The following is a 22,998-nucleotide window of genomic DNA, read 5'->3' on the forward strand; positions in this document are numbered from 1 at the left end:
AGGGAATGGGTTTGACGGGTGCCCTGATTGCGTTCTACTGCCTTGCATGCTAGAAGGTCCTGTGTTCAGTCTGTGTACTGGGTAGGTCAGTTTTGGTTTGTCGCCTGTTGAGTGCGTTATTGTTGATGTATCATGGGACTTGTAATTGTGGCACATTACTCATCATTCTGCCATGTGAGTGACAGTGTTATGTTTTATTTGGATTGACTACTACTTATGCACAAGCCAGGTAAGCTATCCTCTGTATGCATCCATGTACGCTAGTAGGGTGCTGTTCCTCAGTATCATGGCATCATGTGTGGTACCAGGGTATCAGGCGCAGCAGTGGCTGATTGTGAGGTCTGCGCCATATGTCATTTGGAAAATCATGGAATGGTACTGTTTCCTATTCCAGTATGCCTGATTCATTGCCTGTGGGGGCACCAATGCCACATGTGTGCAATCCAATGCCGCTATAGTGTTGGGGAAATGGGCAATGGTGCAGAAACGTGTCTTTGCTGCATGCACCTGCGCCTGTGTGATGGGCATGGAAATGTGCTGATTGGCATGCCTTATGAGCGCGTCCAGAACTTGGTCCTGCACCTTTGAAATAGTGGGCTGGGACATCCCATGCAGTGTATGAACAGTGTGCTGGAATCCGCCCGTGACACAGAAATATAGGACTGACACAGGCTTCAGTGTGGGGGTGGGACAGTTCTGATTGCGATGGCACTCTGGAGATCGGCCAGGATCAGAGTGAGCAGGTATAGGTATGTGATGGTGGGATGATCCAAACGATAGAAGGTTACTAATTGGATGTCCGTCAGTGGCCTTGCGGATGGGTGGACACGTGGTATGGGTACCATCTGCAGCACACGTCTCCTGTGCCTTTGTGGTGCCTGTCTCCTTCCCTGCTGGGGTCTTGCATGCAGCTGTAGCTGGATGTATAGTAGTAGGTTGTGGATCCCATAATCAACGTCTGCTTGGGGCTGCATGTTGCTTGGATGTGTGTTGGGGGTAGGTGTGGCCCTTTCCTGCTTCTCCTGAGTGGATCTGGTGCACCTGTGCATTGATTTCAGTCATCTGTCTTCATTTACCTCCAACTTTTTGATGGAGGTAACTGCACTGAGTTTTTTTCTGAATTCCCTCCAATTTCTGGAGGTAATTTGGCTGATTTGGCGGTAATAGCGAGCCTCATTACGGGTTAGGCGGTTAGTGGTAGAATTAGTGGTAACTGAGTTACCACCAATTCTACCACTATGCCAAATTATGAGTTTTGGTTTTGAGTGGAGGATTTACCTCCAGCAAAACCCTGGAGGTAAATCTTCCCACTCAACGCCAAAAAATCAGCAGAATTGGAGGAATTACTGCAGCAGTAATTCTTCCGTGATAATTCCGCAAAGAAGAGCCCCATTGGGTATAATGGACCCCAAAATAAATGGGGAATTACACCCACACCACCACTTATAATTAGGTGGAAATTCCGCCTGACCAAGTGCTGGTAACGGTAATTCCTCAGGGCTATTTTTTGGAGGATTTACCTCTGAATTTCCACCTAACTCCTAATGAGGCCCAAATAATTCCGCTGATTTTGTTGACGACTATATGTATGATACATAAAATATATGCCACGCATCACTGTGGCACCTATCAGGGCCAGAGACTTAGACTTTGAGCCAGTCCCAAGATGGCGCACAGCAGACCCCAGCATACACTAAAAGCCAGCCCCAAGATGGCGTTAGCAGAGTGACCATGTGACGCGAATTCGATTGCGCGATCATGAAGAAAAACATCCAACACAGCCCATGGGGAATAACACATCATGTAGTACCTCACTCACACCACTATGGCCACTGACAGGGCCAGCGATCAATACGTGGAGCTCATTTCGAATATATACTGCAAGCCCGCCCTAAGATGGCGGCCGGAAATCGATCACGTGACGCGACCCGCGATCCTGAGAAGCAATTATATTACACGGCATACCAGGGAGGTCCCGTAAGCATCAATACGAGCAGCGCGAGATTCCAATGTGGGAGCCTCGCTGCCAGCTCGCAAAGAAATATGGAGGAGAAACAGGTAAGACCCACTCCCCCTTACCCCTCCCCCATACCCAAACCGTGGGCATACTTGTGCCGACAGCTTGATGAATAGGACTAATAGATGTAGGATACCACATGCCAGTTGCAAAAAAACATTAATTCCTTGGCTGCACCGGGCCACCTATGAACACTATACTAGCACAAATGATCTATCCTATTTTGAAAACATAGCCAGATATAGCTCCTGATTCTTAAGAGACCGTATGCACCCCGAGAACACGGGGGCATAATAGACTAACCATCCATCTTGTTTTATCTATATACAATTCCTTTATAGTATCACCCCGTAACAAGCTCCCCATACATCTGAAGCGGATGACAGCATTAAAAGAGACTGCAAACTAATCGTGAGAGTCCGTCCACACTGAGGGCAACTGCTGAACTGCCATTAGAAGACTGCACCTACAGGTAAACAGGGTGAAAGTGGATGACAATATGCTTGAGACTGGGATTCCGAAGCCCATAAGATACAATCTATTTCCCCTGTGTTTCCCACAGCGCAAAAAGAGAATAAACTGACCGTGCTTATGCCGGACAAAGATTCAGAGTCACACAACAGAGACAGCATGACCAGCCGCTGTTTCAACATCTCCTTAAAGTGTGAATATCAGGTAAACCGAACTGATGATTTATTTAAAAGTTACACATTCTTGAAATCCAGTGCAAATCCTATACATATATATAATTTTTTTTTAAAATGTATTTTTATATATTTATTGTCTTTCACTAAACTCTCGAGTGGTACAGGCATACTTCACAGAGGGCAAATAAATTGTCTTCCTGACTTATAGTCCCGCGTGAACTGCTTGTCCTACCGAGACAGGCAGTATATGAATAAATACTGCTTCTTAATGCACAACCTCTTAATTGCATATAAGAAAGTATCACCTTGCCAAGAGCTGTATTCATTGTAGAATTAGGGCGAGTTTCCCTCTTACCTATCTCTCTTATTTAGGCGATGCCACAGCACTACCTAGGGTCTGTCCAGACCACCCAGGGAGAGGATGTTCTTCTGTGCAGGGCAAGTGTTAGGGTACACAATAGCAGTGCAATAAATAACGTCAGAATGATAGCCCGACATGTCCATTGTTTTGTGTGATACTGTTACTAAATGCTAACAAAGTGGACAACACCCCAGATTTCTGAGGTGATATTTAAAGAATCCCCACTATCCCTGTTTTGTTTGAAATAGGAATACTTTCAAGCGGGATGGGGGTAATTGATATTTTGTCATAATACTACCTGATACCAATTTGATATGCCAACTATTGCTACCATATTTTATGTGTTGCTCTCACTGGCACAGGTATTCCCCCCCCCCCTATGTATACTCAAACCACTACATATGCTCACAACCACACCCTTGTCTGCCTACACCAATGTAATCATGTGCACACACAGGTGATACACTCAAGCACACACAGGCCGGTACTGATGCAAACCTGTCTCAACACTCACACACCCATCAATGCAAATTCACCCACACACACGCTACTTTCCACGAGCAGAGCGGGTGTGAGAAGCCGCCGTCAGCCGTGCCCAGCCTGCAGGTTTAATCCCTGCCTGGCCCCTGTGGGCCTCCAGTGAGTATTTCTGTGTGCTTTTAAAATTATTAACGGGCCCGTGCTCCGAGCGCTGTTCTCCCTCCCCCCTCCCCCTGCAGCCACTTCCTGGACCTCCCTCCCTCCCGCCTACCTGCCCGCCCACACCCCCCCCTTGCTCCCCCTCCCATTGGGTGCCTTCTGATTAAATCTGACCCCTTGGGCAGCCTCCTGCCCGGCAGCCCCCTCGGCTAAGGGCCCCTTAGGCAAAGGGCGGCTCCTACGACTGCGGCTTCCTGTGTGTCTGCAGGTGTCTGCAGGGGACACCAGGCGCCAGTTTCACTTTGCTATCTCCACCTTCTCCCGGCCCACCCCACCTACACCTGGTCACTTCATTTGCATGGTGTCTTCACCTCACTGTGTTCCACAGTTGTGGTAAACTAGGGTTTTCTCCCCTCGCAGGATTCTCAAACTTAGGTGGCCTCTGTACCTAATAGCATTACTGTTTTTTCTGAAATGTGGTAAACTAGGGTTTTCTCCCCTCGCAGGATTCTCAAACTTAGGTGGCCTCTGTACCTAATACGCATTACTGTTGTTTCTGAAATGTGGTAAACTAGGGTTTTCTCCCCTCGCAGGATTCTCAAACTTAGGTGGCCTCTGTACCTAATACGCATTACTGTTGTTTCTGAAATGTGGTAAACTAGGGTCTTCTCCCCTCACAGGATTCTCAAACCTAGGTGGCCTCTCCATTGTGTACCTAATACGCATTTCCTGTTGTTTTTTCTGAAATGTGGTAAACTTGGGCTTGCCGCTCACTTCCTGTCTGCGTGCTCTTGTATCGTCTGTCTCCCCCCCACTACCTCCTACTCCATGGTGCTCTCTATCTCGCCTATCTTCTCTAACTGCTTCTCTGTTGACTATCCTGCTCTCCTCACTAAATCTGGTAGGAAAAAGTTTAAAAAGGACATCCTGGTCTCCAACCCAGGCCTCCCTATCGCTGACACCTACACTTGTGCCTGCTCCAAGGAAACTCTCACTGACATCCTCTTTTTTCGTGCCTTCGCCTGACCTATGGACCATTCGTATGGTCTCTGTGCTCTCTCCTTTCTCCTCTTCTCCCATTAATGGTGGCACCCGTTCGAATGTCCTCTTGGCCTCCTTCCGCTCCTCTAAGGCCATCATTAATGTCTACGCTAATGGGACCGTCTTGGTCCAAGGCCCTCAGGCCAACCTTCACCTCTTTGATAGACGCTTCCCACGCCTCATCAACTTCCATTCCTCTCCTGCTGTCCCCCCTCCTCTGTCCTCGGCTACCTTGCCTCTACCCTCCCTCCCTGCCCCCTCTCGTGCTCCTACTTCACCTCCTTCTTCTATACCTCTGCAGGGCGTACCTCTGATCTGTAACCCTCCCCGGAAGTCCTTCAAGGATGGCAACCTTCTCCACATTGCCACTCTTAACTCTCGCTCTGCCTTCAAACATTCCTCTGATATCTGTCCCCTTCTTGAGGAACTGGACCTTGACGTCCTCGGTCTCACTGAGACATGGTTCACGGCCAGCTCTGTCACCAGCTTTGACACACTCCTACCTGACGGTTACAAGATCCTCTCTGTGCCCAGGCCCAACCGTGCAGGGGGGGGTGTACCCCTTATCTTCCCTGAGTGGATTCCTGCCACTGTCACTCCTACGCAGACCTACTCCTCTTTTGAATGTCTTGTCTGCCGACTCTCTCGCTCTCCTAGCCATTCCCTTACCATGGCTACTATCTATCGGCCACCTGGTCAAATTTCCTCCTTCCTCTCTGAGTGGGCTGACCTCTCCTCCTCACTCCTGTCCTCAACCACTCAACTCCTCTTTCTTGGTGACTTCAACATCCACCTGGATGCCTCCTGTCCCTCCTCTGGACTCTTTCGTGACCTCTGTGACTCTCTCCCACTCTCTATTCTCCCGTCTGGGCCTACTCTTGATGCTCTGATCTCTTCTGACCTTCCCCTCTCCGTCCCTCTCTCCACTCCTCTCTCCTGGAGTGATCACTTTCTCCTATCCTCCCACCTCACCCTCCCTACCCCACAGGCAAAGCCACCCTCATCACTGCCACCCACCTTCTCGGTCATCCGACCCATGAAGCGCGTGACAGTTGAGGCTTTCGCTGCCACCTTCTCGCCCCCCGTTCCCATTCGGCTGACTCCCACCCTGACACAGCCCTCTCCATGCTCCACTCTGCTATATCTGATACTCTTGATATCCTTGCCCCCGTCATGAGAATCCGCCTGAAGCCCAAAGCCAAATGTAACTCCTGATATGACTCGGATCTCGTCACCCTAAAACGCAAGTGCAGGGTGGCAGAGAGGAAATGGCGTGCTTCATGTTCATCCTCTGACAAACTGGCCTGCCGCCTGCTCCAAAGGCAATACCGTCTCTCCGTTCTCACCAAGAAGAGAGCCCTTATCCAAGCCCGCATCTCTGCGGCATCTAACAACTCGGCCGAACTCTTTAAAATCTGCAAGGAGCTTGCCAACCCTGCTGCAGTCTCTACCTCTCCTGTCCCCTCCCAGGCCCTCTGCACTGCACTGGCCTCTCACTTCATCTCTAAAACTCAGGACATCCTGTCCTCACTCTCCTCCTATCACCTCCCTCCCTCTCTTCCCGGCTCTTCCTCTGGCCCTTCTGCAGCCACCCCTCCTCCCTCCTTCTCTGCCTTTCACCTTTTTTCTGCTGACGAGGTTTCCAGACAAGTCCGATCTATGAAGGTCTTGTCTAAACAGGTTCACCCTTGTTCCTCCAAAACTATCAAGGACCACATCGCCTCCCTGGCTCCTGCCCTGGCTGACTTTTGCAACCACTCCTTCGCCTCTGGAGTCTTCCCATCCCCCCTTAAGCACTCCCTTGTGCACCCTCTTCTTAAGAAACCCTCTTCCGACCCCTCCTGCCCGGCTAACTATCACCCAATCTCCATCACTCCCTTCCTGGGGAAGCTCCTGGAGAAACTGGCCATATCCCAGCTTAACCTCCATGCTGAATCTGTTGGTAGTCTTCATGACCATCAATCTGGCTTCAGAGCTGCCAGAAGCACGGAAACTGCTCTCCTGAAAATCCGTGAGGACCTGCTCTTGAACCTCGACTCCAACACTCTGTGTGTTCTCATTCTGCTCGATCTCTCTTCTGCCTTTGACACTGTCAACCATGCCATCCTGCTCAACCGTCTCCGTGATAACCTGGGTATCACTGGTCAGGCTCTGGCGTGGCTGACCTCTTTCCTTTCCAATTCACCCTCCCAGGTCCAACTGGGGTCCTTCCTCTCTGACATCTTTTTCTCCACCTCTGGTGTCCTCCAGGGATCTAATCTCTCTCCCTGGCTGTTCAACCAGTATCTGGCACTCTTTGCCCACCGCATCGCCGCTCTCTGCCCCAACTTTCAGTGCTATGCGGACGATACACAGCTCACTTTCAGGCTACCCTCGGCCTCCTCCTCTCCTTCCCTCATCTCTGACTGTCTATCTGCTATCCAGGAATGGTGTGCCGCCAATTACCTCTGCCTTAATGCCAGTAAGACTGAGATTCTACTCATCGGCTCACCCACTCCCTCCTTCCCTGCAGCTCTCTGGCCAGCCTCTCTTGGCCTTCTTCCTGCTCCTACCGGCAAGGCAAAAAACCTCGAGGTAATCTTCGAATCCATACTCTCCTTCTCTCCTCATATATCGGACGTCTCTAAGAAGTCACACTACCAGCTGCACCTCCTCAGAGGTATTCTTCCCTTCCTCTCCTTCCCCCAGAAGCTCACTGTCTCCTGAGCCCTGGTTCTCTGTAACAGCCTCTATCTTAATCTGCCTGCCTCCACTCTCCGCCCTCTGCAACTCATCCAGAACAGAACTGCAAGACTTGTCCTTGGCCTCAAGCCCAGGGACCGTTTCTCTCCAGGACTGAAATCTCTACACTGGCTCACAGTGGCTGCGAGGATTAAGTTCAAAACCCTCTGCATTGTCCACAAGGCCTTCTGGGGCCTGGGGCCTAAATACCTTCAACTCTCTCTTCCTAAATATCTTCCTTCCCGAGCCCTTCGCTCATCCGTCTCCAACTCCCTCAGGGTCAGCCGCTTCTCGAAGCAACCAGCTAGGGGTAGATCTCTCTCCGCAGCAGGGGCCTCCCTCTGGAACAGCCTTCCTGCCTCCCTGAAACTTGAGGAGAACCATCTCCGGTTCCGGAAGCACCTCAAAACCTTCCTCTTTGCCTCTGCTTTCTCTCTCCCTCTCCCCTGCTAAATTCTTCACTGAAACTGCACTGAATCTTCAACTGGGCCACTCTCACCGACCTCGGTTTTGGGCCCAGCCACTCTCCACTTGCACTGCCTCCGTGGCAACCCCTGCACTACGGGACTGTCTCTGTATCCCTACAGCCCCCCCTTCCCAGCACTTGCCTGCACTTACCTTGCACTTGCCACCTGCTGGCCCTATTTATTTATTTTATTCTACTTACCTTGTACTGCACTTCCCTCCTCCCCTTCCCCTTGCACTTTTTCCCTTCCCCCTACCCCTGCACTTGCGCGATCTAAATGACACCTGGCCTAGTAGGATCGTTGTCTGTCTTCCCCTTGTTCCCCCCTCCCTGCTTCATCGCGCCTTGAAATACTTGCATATAGGCGCGTTACAAATGCCATATCATATCATATCATACTGTGAATATCAGACATCAACACGCACATGGCGCTAACCGAAAATTATTTCAGTTTCAATAAAGCATTTTACCATCAGGTACACAGGACGGCAATGGGGGCACCACTAGCACCAAGTGTTGCCAATTTATATATGGAAGCCTTCGAAATCAACAGAATTTATGGAGACAACAACCCCTTTAAAAACCAGGTACGTATATGGTGACGTTACATAGATGACATTCTGGTTGTATGGAGAGGGACCGAATGAAGAGGCAAGACAGTTCTTTGAGTGGATTAATGGGCAAGACAGATACCTGAAATTCACCTTAAACATGAGTAAAAATACACTGAACTTTCCAGATATTAGCATTATGGCTAATGACATGAACAAAGTACTGTTTGTAAGACCCTATCATAAAGTGACAGACTGTAACGTATTGTTACATTACAGTAGCTACCACCCACGATACATGAGAGACAATTTATCATTGGGGCAATTTCTGAGACTGAAAAGGAACAGCACGCTGAGACAAGATTTAAAAAAGGAAGCATTTGACCTTAGAGAGAGGTTACACAACAGAGTCTACCCGAGTAGGTTGACTGCCAAAGGTATGAAAAGGACAAGTAACAACAGCCGCGAGTCCCCTTTGGAATACAGAGAAACGCAGTTATCCAAAAGAGAGGGTGAGAAACTTGTGTTTGTGAATACTTTCAGTAATCTGTCAAATCACATCAAGAAATTGTGAACAACAACTGAAAGAACATGGAAAAGGGCACATGTCCGATTGAGAAACAGATCAAAGCATTTAAAAGGAGCAAACAATTGAAAGATCAGGTTAAACGTAATGACATCAGTTTGCAACCAGAAAGACAGAGGACCTTGACAGAGTCATGGGCATGAAGCGGTCATTCACCATGTGGGACGTGCTCATGTTGTTCCCAGACATTTAGAAGCTCAGAGATAGACATAGGACTGTGTAGACCTTGGAAACAGATGAGCTTCACGATTTGCAATATGAAAATTGTCATATATGGCATTTTGTATCCGTGTAAAAAACTCTACATAGGCAAAACAGAAAGAAAGATTTAAAATAAGGATGACAGAACACAAAAGCTGTATTAAGAATGAAGATTCCCCCTGCTAATAGTGCAGGGAGCTCTGTATTCTATTAAAGACAAGGAGGCGAGCATTATGCTTCATCTTCTTATTTTATTACTCTCCAGCAGTTTCAACAAATTAATTAAAAAAAAATGTTCCCATCAGTCTTAGGTCCCTGTCCCCAGTGTCCTGGTCATGCGACCTAGTCCTTCCTCTTCCTGTAACCTCTTCTTTGACTGCTTCCAACTGCAATCTTAACCATGACTGAACTGTCAACTTGTTCCACAAAGTCTCTGAACTGTAGAGCTCTGCTGCGACGATTCCTCGCATTCTAACTTGCGATCTTGGTCAACGTGTCCCATTGTTTTCTTGTACGTCTTCAACTGTTCTTCTGATCATCTCCAAACAACAGTACATGTTAGGGCGGCGGATACACACCCTATTCTGAGAGGGAATCCTGTTAATTATTCTGATACATATCACAGTACATTTCCTTGTTATCATTTTGTCTTGCCTGTGTATCTAGGGCGGGAAAGTAATGCTCGCCTCCTTGTCTTTAATAGAATCAAGAGCTCCCTGTGCTATTAGCAGGGGGACTCTTCATTCTATGTCAAGACAGAGGCGAGCATTATGCTTGTTCAAAGCTTCTTACCATAGCTTCTGCTAGTGTGTTAATAGGTTTAAAATAAAACATTCTGAACGTATTATCACTCGCCCAATCAGCTGCTTTCAATATATCTTGCAACGTTGCACCCTGCCTCAGTGCCTTGGATGCCATTGCGCCTCGCACTGAGTGTTCTCCAAATTTTGTCTATACCTCCTAGACTCATAATCTCTCTAACCCATCTCGCTATAGTGGCTGTCGCTACGCCTTTATGCGGCTTCGTGCGCGCTATCAGCAATTGGGTCGTCCCCATCGGTCTCAGCTCAGTTGTCTTATTTGCATATTTTTTTATACATGCGGCTACGCACCATTTCGGATGTTCTTGCATATATGGATATGTTATTGTGGAGGAATCTGTCTTCATTCTCCTGGCCAGATGGAAAGTCACTCCGTCTGGTCCATATACCATTCTGTCTATTTCTAGTGCTCTGACATCTGCTACTCTTCTACATGATACCATGCATAGTAGCATTGCCAATTTACCCGACAGTCTGCCTAACGATAGGTATCTATTGCTGGGCCAGTCTGCTAATAGTTGTAGTACGACTGTTACGTCCCATAGAAAATCGTATCTTGGTTGCGGTGGCTTCCTAAATCTTATCCCTTTTAGAAGTCTAATCACTGCCAGATTCTCCCCTACTGGGACTCCTTCAATAGGAGTATGTCCTGCTGATATTGCAGATCTATATAATCCTATCATTCTGTAGGCTTTGCCGTCCTGTAGTAGTTCTGCCAAGAAATTTTATATCTCTATTAAAGGGGCAGAAACGGGATGAAAACTTCTCGTTTTGCACCACCTTGACCATCTGTTCCACGCTGCGTCGTAGCTCCTTCTAGTCGACGGGGCCCTTGACTCTGCGATGATGCTCGCAGCTTGCACCAAAATTCCTGGGAGATTTCAGCGTCTCCTGCTATCCTGTACGCCATCAGCGGCAGTGTCCTCTTTGCTCTCAGAGATGGTGACACGACCCAACTGGGTCCGTTAGAAGGTTTTTTTCTTTGAGGCAACATTCTTGGATAGTCGGATATTAGCTCCATAAGTGCTGGAAACCATGCTTGGGACTTCCATATCGGAACTACTATTATCAGATTTGCTGCTTCTCTGCGTACTTTTGTTAAGGCTCTGCTTATCATTACGAAACGAGGAAACGCGTATATTGTCTCTTCTCTCCAATCTTGTAGGAAGGCATCCGACCCCGCTGCCGCTGGATCCAGCCTCCATGAAAAATCTGTTCTTCTGTGTGTTCAGTCTGGACGCAAACACATCTGTGTGAATTGGCCCCCAGAGCTCTTCTATCTGCCGAAAGATTGCTCTGTCCAGCATCCAGTCACTGGAGTCTGTTAGATGTCTGGAATTCCAGTCTGCCACTACATTGTGAGCGCCTGGTAAATATTCTGCTATTACTGCAATGCCCGACTCCAGGAAGGAGTGCCAGAAGTCCTTGGCTATCTCCGCTAATAATCTGGACTTGGTTCCACCTAAGTGATTTATGTAACTGACCGCTGAGATGTTGTCCATCTTCAGTAGGATACATGAATTCACTTTGTCCTTTGTAAAGGCTTTGATCGCGAAAGAGCCGGCTAACAGTTCTAGGCAGTTTATTTGCAGTCTGAGTTCCTCCGAGCTCCATCTGCCTCCTGTTTGGAGTTCCCCACACCGGGCTCCCCAGCCTGCTCTGCTGGAATCTGATTTCATTACTATGTCTGGACAGTCGCCGAAAATGGCTTTGCCGTTCCATGCCTCCATGTTCTGTAGCCACCACTCCAGCTCTGTTCTGGACTCTTGGTCTAGAGGCACTAGCTGGTGGTAGCAGAGGCCCTGCTGTAGATGTCTTATTTTCAGCCTCTGTAGTGCCCGATAATGCAGGGGTCCTGGAAATATCACTTGAATTGATGCCGCTAATAGGCCTACAATCCGTGCGATCGTTCACAGTGATGTGACTGGTCTGCTGAGGCAGTTCCTTATTTCTCTTTTTATGTGTAAGCCTTTGGCCGACTGCAGCACCCAAGCGTCGTTGGAAAGCGCGTGCCAGTTTTCCAAGTACTTTGTTGATTCAAACTCAGCCATGCTGTGTGCTGGTAGGTGCCTAGAAATACCTTCTCAGGTGGGGTGGCACGTCCACTACTCACTCTGACCAATTGAGGCTGCACCTTTATTGACAAGCAGCTTCTATCTCACTCAGTGCTGAGCACTGTATTAATGGTATGCTTTGCTCGAGCTGTAATGATGTATTTTCTTTTTATCTCCTTTCGGAATCTTCGTGTGTATTAGCTATGATTTATGATCTGTCACTGTCAGGAGTCTGGGGCGCACTGCCCGCAAAGCGTTTTGGCCCCTCCTTTCCAAAGGAGGGGGCCTCGCGCTCTTCTAATCACTATGCTGGTTTTCCTGGCATTAAGCCCGCCCTCGCGAGCTGCACTCTCATCTTGCTCTGCCCCCACAAGGGTGGGGGCTCCTCACTCACTCGTGTCTTACGCAAGTGGGGAGAAAGGCCCTGGCAGGCTCTTGGAGTCGGCTCCGCCCCCTCAAGGGTGCGGGCTCCCTGCTCACTCGCGTCGTACGCAAGTGAGAACGAAGGCCTCTGGCATGTCCCTGGAGTGCTGGAAATGCAGCACGGGCCGCCGGATGATCTAAAGTTTACTATTAAGTATAATCCTCTATGCTGCGCGGTCCCTGCGCCTAGTGTAGCGTGAAGCCCACTCTAGTACAATGAAATCTTTATTTATCCAGTTAACCATATGAATACCCTAATACAAATGCTGTCTAATTTCGCAGCTAAATGAAAAGGATACTTCTCTTTGGAGAGCAGGAAAAGAAGAGGAGGTTACACAAAGAGGAAGGACTAGGTCACATGACCAGGACACTGGGGACAGGGACCTAAGACTGATGGGAAATGAAGTTTTTTGAAAAAGAAAAAAAAACAAAAAACGTTTCAATGAAAGTATTGAAATTTTTTTATCAATTTGTTGAAACTGCTGGAGAGTAATAAAATAAGAAGATGAAGCATAATGCTCGCCACCGTCTTGACATAGAATCGAGTGCAAACTGCATCCTTAGTGGACCATTGCATTGAGTTCATCCATACTGCAGATCAAATTATGTGGACAGTCTTATCCCAAGTGAAAATCAGGAATGATCTGAACAATGCAAAAAGGAAATTATGGGCTAATGAACAACATATGATTTTTCTGACTGGAAGTAATGAGAGAGGCCTCAACAAACAGATCTAATGGTTAGACCCTTGATAAAATGAAAACAAATGCATGAATACTTACAGTGTAGTACCCCTGACCCTTTGGTGCGAATCGGTGTCCCGCTACCATTCCGTAATGCACATCAACCGACTATGTGCAGCATTCCTGAAATAGAATGTTACCGTAGTATAGACATACTGAATGAGAGAGAGAAATTATACTGCAGAGGTGTGCAAGCACACCACATTGATGTAACATGCGCATCAAGTAGAAATATATGCGAGGTGGCAGACCCATAGACTCAGAAACAGGCTGAACACTCTAACACGATGCAACAGAGAGCGTCGGCAAAATCTGTCTATGTAAATTCCCCAGTGGTCGAAGTGTAAGCAAAGAAGTAGTGGAACTATGTTCCCTGCTAGCCTGCCCCGCTCCTCACAACCCCCATTGCCCTGCCCCCTCCCACACACAATACAACCCCCCAAACACATTTGCCTGCTGTTTAAGGGAATGTTCAGTGCAGTGCACTGAAAGTGCAAGTTTCAACTTCTTCCTACAGTGTTATTTTAAAAACTAAACCGTTCCAGAACGGTTTCTTTTTAAAGTAAGAGTGTAGGAGCTGTAAAACCTAATTTAAAAAAGTAGAAGAGCACCGCTCCCAACCGCTCCCGCTCACTTCAACCACTGAATCACCTGGAGCCGTCGCTACTTCTATGCAAAAAGAATGATAGAGACGTTATAGAACATAGAAGTAGGACTAGGAGATCGTGAATGCCATCAGAAGCGAGGACACGACCTGAACAAAGCCGCCTCGGAATCAACTAAGGATCACTGGTAAGCCGCTTTTGGAAATGGAATAAAAGCTGCTATATCCTGAGGGTTATAGTCTTGCCAGTCATAGGGGATCGCTACTAATAATACCCTTGTGTTTACCAGCCTTTTAGCACGGAGGCACAGAAGCTGCAGACTGAGTGCAAGCAAACGGCCAGGCATTAACTGAAGCGAGGAAGCCAAACATTGGAAGAATGGTGCCGTAGCAAATACGTAAGCTACAATGTTTATACAAGTTTTAAAGGGCCTACTGTCACTCTTGTAAGTGACCAATGTGTAATTGTTATTCTAGGACAACACAAGTAATGTAGTGTTTACGGGTTGTTACTTCATACATATGGGAGGTAGATCCTGATATTGACGAGACTAAAAAAAAAACACGTGTCAACTAACGGGCAGCTGTTTTCGAATGAACAATTCAGGTACAAGTAGGAAGACGGATACCCGCCGATTGAATAGTGAATCTTAGCAACCTAGGCCTTCCACAACAAACGAAGGAGTGTGTTGTTTCCATTGAAATAAAAAAGGTTTTTGAACAATTTTCAAAATAATCTTACAGAGTAATTATAAACAGAAGAAGGGATGTGCGAGATGGAGTCCGATACATACGAGATGGGGTCGGATACATGCCAACAATTAAAAGCAAACTAATACATGGTCATTAATACCAGTGTTCATGTCGTTTTCAGAAGAGGCGAAAGAGCCTCTCAGGAATAATAATATTAGTGTACAGCTTCATATTAAAGAGAAGAAGTGACGCGTGTGGCTGGATTTAGAGGTTACACAAAGGCTATAAAGATGGCTACCTGAGCTGGAGCGGGAGTCGACGAACCCCTGAAGAAATTCCTGTTGAAGTTTTTTAATGTGTATAGAGAGGAATGAAACATGTTGGGTGAAAGCGGTATGAATTATTGAATGAGTGAACTGAGTGTAGGCAGGCATGAGTGAATAGCAATGATGAGCTTTTAGCCAAGTTATTGTGGTGTGAAAACTAGTAATTGACTAGTTTAACAGTTTTGAAGAGCCCGATAACAGTTTTTCTATGTTCCGGAGTACAGTAATAGTGGTGGCGTTGGTAGTTTAGACACCATCACTGGAGCTAAACGACTGTCTACATTTTTAAGAAGTAGTAAGGCAACATGTTTGCGAATGAATTGTATTGAATGTAATAAAATATTTGTGTACCAATAAATTGTCATTTTTGTAGATTGAGATCTTGCGTAATTTCTGTTTGCGACTATTTCCCTTCTCCTTTACCACTAGACCCTCGTGGCATTTGTGTAATTGTAAGGATAGCTTCCTGTTGAGGGGTTGCACAAGTGGTCCTTAAATAACCCTCAAGTCTCGTATTGTTGTGAGGCGTCTCCCTACGCACCTGCCATGGAGGTGAAATCACCCTGTATAATAATTTCACCAACTCCACAAATTAAACCGTGAGACCCATTCCCTCCAACACCATCCACTGAAGGTCGCATGTTACAGAGTCAAATGCTTTGTACAGATCCAGACTAACCACCGCCAACCTCTCCTCCGGCTGCCTGTACTTGTCCAGGATCAAAGGTAGCCACCTTAAATTATGCATTCCAGTGTGGTCGGCATGGATCAGAGTCTGCATAAGTGGCGAGAAATGGCCCGCCAACAAGTTACACATGACTTTTGTATCCACATTGATCATAGAAAAGGGACGGTATGACTCACAGACGATTGGGTGCCTTCCCTCCTTGGGCAGGGTTATTACCAATGCCTACAACATTGAATCCGGGAATTTGCCTCTCTCTTTGGCTTCAAAAAACACTTGAAGTAATTTAAGTGCCAGAATCTCCACATACGCGTTGTACACTTCCACTGAGATTCCATCTATCCCAGGGTCTTACACCGGGACAGTCTATTGACCGTCCTTTCCACCTCATGGACATCCACAGACACTTCAAAACGCCCCCGCTGTTCATCATCCAAAACCACCAGGCCAGCCTCTTTAGGCCACTGCCCTGCTAGCTGAGCATTAAACCCCTGATGTTTTAAATATAAAGAAGCGTACAAACCTCAGAGGTCAGCACAAAGCCCTTCCTTGTATGTGATTAGCACTCTATCAGGCCTCGGACTCCTTCACACCGACTCTGCCGCCCCCTTCTTTCCTGACTAGGCCTGGGTAGGAATACTTTCAAGCAGGATGGGGGTAGAATCATAGAGCTGGAAGAGTCTTCAAATAGCCGTATTATACCCTTATAAATCTAGATGAAGGACTACGACCGAACGCAGATACCCTAGACCTAAGTGTGGCCTGATATTGTCATGCACTGCCATCATGTTTACCATCTTATGCTCTCACAATCCCATTGTAGTTAATATGTTGTCATAATACCACCCGAAACCCATTTGATATGCCAACTATATCTACCATATTTTATATGTTGCCCTCACTGGCACAGGTATTTACAACACACACACACACACACACCGATGTATACTCAAACCACCACACATACTCACAGCCCCCCCCCCCCCTTGTATGCCTACACCAATGCAGTCACGTGCACAGACAGGCGATAGGTCTCGGGAGGATAGCTCAGGGGCAACGTGCTCGCCTTGGAAGCAAGACAACCGAGCAACAAAGGTTTGATCCCCGCGTCCGCGCTTAGAAGCCTCTGGCTATTAAATTCACACAGGCCGGCACTAGTGCAAACCTGTCATCAGCACGCACATCCGTTTTTTGTTCGGAAAAGCCAAAAATATTCAAATAATAGGAGCCAGGCAGTGAAAGACTTGCATAGATTGTGCTTTGCTGAGACTTCCAGTTGTGGAGCCCGAGAAGTTATTTAAACAGGCTGATGGTATTTTTTCTTTTCTTTGGCCAGTTCTAGGAGTCCTTCCACCCATCCTTTCCCTGTGACCAGATTCGTACTTTGCTACGTTGTGTTCCATTTCGTTCCCTGACTTGGAAACAGAGAGGGCGGCAGAGTCTACCCGTACTCTGACTTGTACGTGCGTGGGGTCGAAGCGCCTTTCATACCGGGTGAGGGAAAAGGTGGAGCACGGCAGCAGCCTTTTGTGGGGGAAGAGACAGAAGACGGTGGTTCAGGAGGGGGAGGAGCGAAGCGCATCTTTCCTGTGATCTGTGCCAGTGAAGCAATGCAGTGACAGGCTTCTGACTGGCACGGCGTGTAGGTAGAGGTGCAGCCTTACTTTAGAAGTAAACACATGAGTATCAGGGAATTGGCCACCCTATTGGATATTCAAACATTTGCTAACAGCTTTCTGGGTGGCTATTTTGCCATATGACAAGCCAGGGGCGCAACAAAACCTACATTTGGGGGGTGGTGGGAGGTGGGGGCTAAGTGGTGATGGAAGGGCCACTTCAGAAAATAGGCGGGAAGCGATTGAAGTCTTTCTTGAAAGCAGCAGCTTTAAAGTTTTACTGCGTTTGTTCAAGAACATTTTTTGTAACAAACAGTAAAACTTTAATACCGCCAATTTCGGGGAAAGGCTTCCCTTACCCCTCTACCTATCAAAATGCAAGTGCACACATCCAGGGGTGCACCTAGGCTAAAATTGAGGTGGGGCCTAACCCTTCAAATGTTGGGGGAGGCGCTAACTTCAGAGATGGTGGATGAGTGGCAAACTCACTGGTGTAGGGGCATCTAATTTCTTTACTCATTGTAATGAGACTATTCTAGTGCAGCTTCGATGTTACAATCCATTAACTCTCTCCTTTAACCCACTTCTTGCAGATCCTGAAGGTCCTAGAAAGTGTGAAAATGGCAGATGGTGTGCAATGAAAGACTCAATATCATAGCATAACAGGACATTGCAGAGTGTGGGGCAGCACTCTGGACAGCCCAAGCAACTTCAGTGGCTGGGAGAAACAGGAGAGAAAATGTAATGTTGGTTTTACCACAGTTAGTCTAGAATCTCTGGTGCACTGACTGGAGACTGTGTGGCCGATTCATGGAATAAATGTGCACCGAAAAGGGGAGCGCAAGCGTGAAAATCGCAGCGCAAGCGTGAAAATCGCAGCGCACTCATGCCAAAGTAAACACATTGATTCATGGAATTTAGTGCGCATGTAAATCCTGGGATGTGCGCTAAAATCATGGGTGGCGCACGCGGGCGCACACGTCATTAAACGGCATGCGCTACGCGCACAGGGAAAGCGCACATAGCGCAGTGCACACAGCAGAAGTGGACGGAACACGGGGCATAACACGCAGAATGGGGAGCAACGCGTGAAAATGTGGGCGTTACGGGGGAAGTACAGGAGGTAAACGCTCGCAACGGCCGCACGCGCGCCAACAATACGTATTCATGGAATCGAACAGGGGAAAGGCGTGCGCCAAAAAAGACGCGCTAATCCGGAAACATGTACGCCAGCAGGAAGCAGGCGTAAGCGGCCCCGCGCAGCATAAAAGTGCATGCAAACAACAAACAAGCTCAGACGCAACAATGAATATACCGTTCCTCGCAGCAGTGGTCGTGGGACACCGCAGGAGGAGGAGGATAGCCAAGCCCCACATTTTTTTTACCCAGGACCAGCCTTTTTGGGATGCCTGATGACCAGGTGTATGGGAGGTACAGGTTTCCACCACACATAATCCTAGACCTGGTGAGGGAGTAGGAGGATGACCTCACATCACCCACCCTGTGCTCGCAAGCACTGAGCCCCTTGGAAAAGGTGCTCAACGTACTGCACCTCTTGGCTACTGGGTCATTTCAGCAGACAAGTGCCATAGTGGGGGGGTGTCACAGGCCATGCAGTCATGCTGCCTACACCAGGTGTTGGTCATCATGACTGCACGCCCCTCAGTCCGTAGGCACATATACATGCCCAGAACACCTGCAGAAAGGCAGGCCGTGGTCCAGGACTTTTACAGGGTGGCACACTTCCCCAAAGTGCTAGGTGCCATTGATTGCACCCATGTGGCTCTATGTCCTCCCAGGGCCACTGAGCACATATATCGAAACTGCAAGCACTGGCATTCAATCAACGTGCAGGTAGTATGTGATGCCAAGGGAATCATCACTTAAGTATATGCCAACTATCCATGCTCAAGCCAAGATAGTTTCATTTTCAGAATGTCACCCCTAAACTGGAACCTGGAAGCTGGGCGGCATGGCGACACATGGCTGATTGGTGAGTATAAATGCCTCTGCACATGCATGCATGTCAGATACTGACTAATGTGAAAACACCACTAATGATAGCCATCATCACCTCCCCAGGGGACAGTGCCTACCCTCTGAGCACCTACATGATGACGCCAATTCGGAACCCCACCACACCACCCGAGGTAAGATACACCACAGCCCATATTGCAACCGGGGGCATAGTGGAGCGCACATTCAGAGTGCTGAAGTCACGCTTTCGCTCCCTTGACCGCTCTGGTGGGCAGCTGCTATATGCGCCCCCAGTAGTGTGCAGGATCATAGTGGCAGCATGTGTCCTGCACAATGTTGCAACCCGGCGGGGTGTGGTGGTGGACATGGTGGTGCCCCCACATCCCCAATCACATGCACGGCCGCTGCGCATGGGAGGTGAAAGGGCATGTGGTGAGGCAGCCCGTAACCAGCTAGTGGCAAATTACTTTTCCTAAAATCCCACCCCTGCCACCTGCGGAGTGCACACAGTCCTGGAACATACCAGCTGACAATCAATGATGATGACAAAAGGGACAGTCAACTGTCACAACCATACAGCCTGTGATTGTTCACCTGTAAGTGTTACATTGTGTGCATCCCTAGCTACTTAAAGACACCCAATGCTGTGTCCCAAAAAGCCACACATTCATGCAGCATGAACGACTACCCCCTTGCAAAATACCACATCAAAATAGTGGATGTCACCCAACCCCTGCCCATCTCAGCTATCCAACACACCATGGCATGGCATGCAATGTGAAAGCAACCAAATGAATGCATAACACATGACACAAGTGTCACAAAGTGCACTGTCCCAAATGGAAACAGGCCACAGACAATATGCTCCCAGTAATCAATCAAAACCAGCACACATGAACAAATACTTACCAGCAACACAAAACAGCAGCACAAGGATGAAACAGTGGCAATATATGACAGTATAAAATGAAAGTAGTGCAAGTCTCACAACCTGACTAAGGCAGCACATCGACCCCTTCCAACTGCAGAGTGTTGCTGTCAGGCAAATGTGTCAGTGTACTGCATACAACATGAACTGCATCTGCAAAGGAGACAGACCTGTGAAGACATGAAGAAGCTACATGTCTATAAGGAGAAAGACATGGATGCTCAAGCATATATCAATACACCATGCAGTGTAGAATCCAACAACAATCCCCACTAGGGATGTACACACAGTTTTGACTACAGACTGCCCACACAACTCATGGGAGCCCAATGTCACTGTGTAAGTTACTGTCACTTGGTCACACCCTTTGCAAGCCCATGGAAAGGGGAAGCAGGAGGGGTGTGTGTGTCGGGAACCCAAGGATCTAACCCAAAGACAGGACAAGCCTGCATGTGTGGACCAGGGGGGGAGGCCACCCAGGAAGGATGAGGTACATGGTGCACCCCAACACCCACATGCGTGGATGTTGAGAAAAAAAATACCTCCATGGGCTCATGGCCTGCACGGCTACGCTACAGTGGGAGAACTGCCGTCGCTGTCATCACCCTCTGCTGCTACATCAGGAGGTGGCCGTAATATGGGAGGCAGCCCATGCAAAGCCCTGCTATGGTCCTCCATGGCAGCAAGCATGCAGGTCTGGAAGGTTTGGTTCTGCAGGATGATGGTACAGAGATCCCCATGCAGAACCTCACAGGTAGCACGCATTTCTGCCTGCATGGTCTCACGTGATGCCCGGATCTCCGCACGGGTTGCCTGGAGCTCAGCTGAGAGTGAACGTGTGAGCTGCTCCAGCTGCTGTTCTGACCTAAAATTCTGGGAAACCTCAAGTTCTCCCAGAGTATCTCTGAGGGAGCTGTGTTCTAACCTCAGGGCTTACCTGTGGGCCTGGGACTCTACAGATATGGCTGTGCGCAGAGTCTCCAGTCCAGCCCATCGGTCCCTGTTGGACGCCAACATGTCCTCCCTGTGTGAGTGGCAAATGGAGTCTGTTGCCTGCTGCTGGAGCTCCATCTGCCTTTCAGGGGGGAGAATGGAAGTGGCCACCCTATCCATTGCCTGAGCCATCATTTCACATGATGCCCCCTGTTGTGCTGCTATACTGTACATGGAGTTCTCCCACACAGTATTACCTGGTGGCGCACGGCCACCGCGTTGGCGGGCACCACACCTGTTTGGGGCAAGGCGATCTGCACCTTGCTGTGCTGGCACTGCCTGAGGCTGCAGGACTGCATTCCTCCTTTGATCTGCTGTGGAGTGTGACCCTGCATACGTAACCGCCAAAGGCGGACTTTCCAATACTGAAATCCCCATAGAAGGGTCTACCCCCGGTGCAGGTGGGTTGGACAGAACTGCATCCCTGCCAGAAACACTCACCTGCGACGGCACATATGTTTCAATGTCCGATTCAGCACCTGATTCATAGAGGTCTGCGGAGGTGTACCCAGAGACACCCATGGACAGCATGGTCTGTAGGACTAATGGGTTTTCACCCACCACCAGCCCACGTCCTCCACTGGTGCTCGGGTTTGGCTGTGATTCCTCCTGTGTCTGTACCATCTCCTTCTCCTCAACAGCATCAAGTGCCTCATCACCTGCAAAAACATGAAAGATAACAAATGGAAACAGGCATGAGCACCATAGCACACACATAGGCCTGACGAGGCAGAGATCCAGTACATAAATGACACATGTCCCACATGACAATAACCCTGGCATGCATGCACTGTCAATGAGTTGGAAGGGGAGGCAAAAAGCAGACACTGAGGACTCCAAGATGGAAAAGCAACACATGTGCTGCATGCTGGATAGCACTGGCATCACACATTAGCCTGTGAGTGGCATGTCCAATACAGATACATGACACATGCCAGCACACAGATGGCACGTAGCATAGCCATGGTACATTTGACAAGTACAGCCATATGGAAGGAAATAAGCACTGCCACCCATCCATGTGAGATGGACATCATGAGATAAAACATGCTAATTAGTGTGAGAAAACACGCAATTGCCACACGCAGCAACAAATCCAGTGTTCCGTGATGCAGTGATGGCAGGCAGATGGATACATCAATGGTTGCTCACTTCAACATGACAGAAGACAACAGTCATGTTCAACATTCAAACAGGGTCCAAAAATGATTGTGTGCAGGCCATTACTCAATCAGCCTGAATGTTGAAATCATTCCCATAACAAGGTAATAAATGTGGCCCATTGTGGGGTGTAATCTATGAATGAAGTATGTTAAGTTAGTGGCAGTATGGGAAGAAAATGTGTGGTAAAAATGGCAAGGTTGAAAACAATCAGGCTGAATGAACATGAAAACATTTTGAACAATGTTGTTGCAAGATGACAGTTGAAGATCAACTGCAGTAATCAGGTGCAAATTGGCCTGTGGTCAGAAGGGATACTGTCATACCCAAACCCAAGGCCCAGGGAATAGTTTGGAGGGAGCACATGGGTGACCCATACCAGTCATGACTACACAGCCTCACCTGGCACTCAATCAGAAGACATCACCCAAGCAACATACACACAGATTGCACACACATGCATGGGCACTCACTGGACAATGCTTGAAAATCTGGTAGGTCTCCCACGCCTCGGATCTGATCCTCTGTGATGAAGCCTCCAGCGACAGACTCATGTTCAGTGAGTTGGTCATCCTCTGGTGGAGACCCACCGCCGTCACCATAATAGAGGCATGATTGGAAGCCAGCTTGTTCTTTGCTCTGCGTTTCAGGTCATTCCACTGCTATAGCAATCATCAGCTGTGTGCTTCACAAATCCAAGGGAACTAATGCGGGTCGCGATGGTCTGCCAGTGGGCCCTACGTT

At 48.3% G+C, this 22,998-nt stretch overlaps 1 long non-coding RNA gene across 3 annotated transcripts in view; it reads left to right on the forward strand.

The window, feature by feature from the left end:
- Positions 1 to 1,944: 1,944 nt before the first annotated feature.
- The window catches only part of LOC138580971 (uncharacterized), a 71,076-nt gene continuing 50,022 nt past the window's right edge, over positions 1,945 to 22,998 (forward strand). For all 3 annotated transcript variants that reach the window (XR_011304384.1, XR_011304383.1, XR_011304385.1), the window contains exons 1-3: positions 1,945 to 2,058; positions 2,359 to 2,489; positions 2,580 to 2,692. This is a non-coding gene — a long non-coding RNA (uncharacterized lncRNA). The remainder of the gene's footprint in view (positions 2,059 to 2,358; positions 2,490 to 2,579; positions 2,693 to 22,998) is intronic.

Source organism: Ambystoma mexicanum, chromosome 3p (genome assembly GCF_040938575.1).
Source record: "Ambystoma mexicanum isolate Mex_15411 chromosome 3p, UKY_AmexF1_1, whole genome shotgun sequence".
Lineage (NCBI taxonomy): Eukaryota > Metazoa > Chordata > Amphibia > Caudata > Ambystomatidae > Ambystoma > Ambystoma mexicanum.